Genomic DNA, 2,500 nt, shown 5'->3' on the forward strand with positions numbered 1-2,500 from the left:
GCCTCAAGAATGCAAACCTGTTTGAATCAGTCAATCTTATTTTCGTGAGCGATCACAGCATGACCAATACCTCATCTTCTCGTCAAATTTTTCTCGATGAATTTATAAATCCTGACGACTTTCAGCTCGTCGAAGGAGGCGCCGTTGGACACATTTGGGCCCCTGAAGACAAAATTGATGAAATATACCGAAACCTCACAAACACAAGTCACCCGCACATGACTATCTTTAAGAAGGAAAACATTCCAGACAGTTATCACTGGAAACGCAACCGCAGAATCCCGCCAATATTTGTGGACCCGGAAGTAGGATGGGTGGTAAGAAAGACGAGTGCTGAATCTCGTCAAGAAAATTGGATCGTTGGAGATCATGGATGGCCACCATCAGAGTCTATGAGTTATTCTGTATTTTTCGCGCATGGGCCTGCCTTTCGACAAGGTTTCGAAATGCCTTCATTTAATACTGTCGACCTGTACCCGCTCATGTGCAAGCTCTTAGGTATAAGACCAATCACGAACAATGGTTCTCTAGAAAATGTGAAAATGATGCTTAAAGAGTCTGCCCAACCAAAGGGAAAACCCACCACCAAAGGCAGTACACCAACAAGGAAACCAAGTCCTGAAAACCTGTTTGCCGTATTCTGTGTCACATTCTTTATTGCAATGTAAGACTGAAACGCTTGTTAATTTTAGCACAGTCGTAACTTCAATACCGTATCCATTGTAACTGAACTCGATATCCTCGTCAGTGTAGATTTATTTACGCTTGCTTAGGCTTTTGCAAGTAAAAATCGCTATTGGTGTGTTTATTTGTTGATTGTCTAAATGTGTCAGGCAGTAGCCTTTCATTGGCTTAAAAGGAAAACTAGTCATCGTGTCTTCCGATCCTACAATCTTGGACAAAACTCGTTGAGAAAATGTGACACTCTAATTTGTCTGCGTGATAAAGATTAAATTCTGTTTACTTTCCCCCCTCCTCCCATTCTAATGTTGATTTAAAAAACGGCCAAAGGCTTGCACAGTATTATGCATCACATTATCAACATTGGTATGGTGGGGGGGGGGGGGGGGGAGGCGGGGAAGGACCAATATACTTCGTGAGGCAAGTCAAATGATACTTTAAGCTAGAATTTTTCCCAATAGTTTTTTTCCAGATTGCAATCTTGAACAGAAATCATTGGGAAAATGTGACGCTCTAATTTGCCTGTGTGATAAAAATTAAATTCGGCTACCCCCCCCCCCCCCACCCCCTCATTCCAATGTTGTTTAAAAGAACGGCCAAAGGCTTGCATAGTATTTTGAATAACATTATCAACACTGGTATGGGGGGAGGGGGGAGGGCTGCGGGAAAGGAGGAAAGGACCAATTCACTTTGTGAGTCCATGTCAAATGATTCGTAAGCTAGAATTTTTCCCAAGGGTTTTGTCCACGATTGTAGCTCCGATGGCAGTCGATGCTTGATATTTCATTTCCTTTTTCAGACTGCTGGCAGTGCCACCAATATCAGTCGGCCTGTGCGCTGTCTTAATCAAAGGCAACCCAGGCTCGGTCGGGTGAAAATTAGAAGGATTTATGGGAATCCCGAGTCCTGTGTCCATACACTTGTTGCTCCTTAAAAAAATGTTAATTTCCCAGAATCCAGGAATGATCGATCACCCTACCGACTGTCTCAATCAAATGATTGACAGGTAGAAAATATCCACTGACTTCAAATACTTTGGATGAACGATATCAGGTTCACCAAAATTCTCGAAATGAAAGTTCGAAAATTACAGTTCTAAAGTTTCAGACAAGTGGATTGCCTCCCTTCGTTTGAGAAACACTGAGCGACCCGGTTGACGGAAATGAAATGTTTAGCTGCGTTGTCGTGGTTATGAGCAACCGGAAATTACGGTCACCTGCTACAGCATTACCGACAATTTGCCAGGCTGTTTTTTTTTCATTTATTTGCTTTGAGCGATCGGAATATGGACAGCGGGTATGCACAAGTTAACCCTTCTTCCTGATAAAGCGTATTTTTCATTATTCTGCTGCAAAAACAAGGTAAGAAGGCATATTAAATTTGTACAAACCTGAATTTTGTTACGCCCGTCCCTGGGCTTTTTTATTTGTTAGGTTAAACAATTTTATGTTAACGATGCTTAGGGAAACACGTGCAGGTATTGCAAGCCTCCTATTTCAACAATAAATTGTAATCTGGTACAAAATGCCAGTGACATCTTATCAGACAGGTTGAAAAGAGCCGCTACCTTACATTGTTTATGTTTTTTTTTTAATTCTTAGTGGCTTATTATTGTCAGGATATTGCAATAACCAGCCTTTACTAGAGTCTTAAATGCAACGCCCGATAAATTTAGACTACCTATTTTTGGCTACAAAACTGGATTTAAACTACAAAAAATTGCCAGGTAAAAGACAATAAAAAGACACTAGATGAGCCCTGCAAAGTACTTTATTTCCCAGTAGCAAAACAAAATTAAAATAACTGTATCTTCACGATG

At 41.0% G+C, this 2,500-nt stretch overlaps 1 pseudogene; it reads left to right on the forward strand.

Annotated features, from left to right (window-relative positions):
* Positions 1-804, forward strand: part of LOC138025744 (ectonucleotide pyrophosphatase/phosphodiesterase family member 5-like) — a 1,550-nt pseudogene extending 746 nt beyond the window's left edge.
* The last annotated feature ends 1,696 nt before the right edge of the window (positions 805-2,500 follow it).

This window comes from Montipora capricornis, chromosome 12, assembly GCF_036669925.1.
Source record: "Montipora capricornis isolate CH-2021 chromosome 12, ASM3666992v2, whole genome shotgun sequence".
Taxonomy (NCBI): Eukaryota; Metazoa; Cnidaria; class Anthozoa; order Scleractinia; family Acroporidae; genus Montipora; species Montipora capricornis.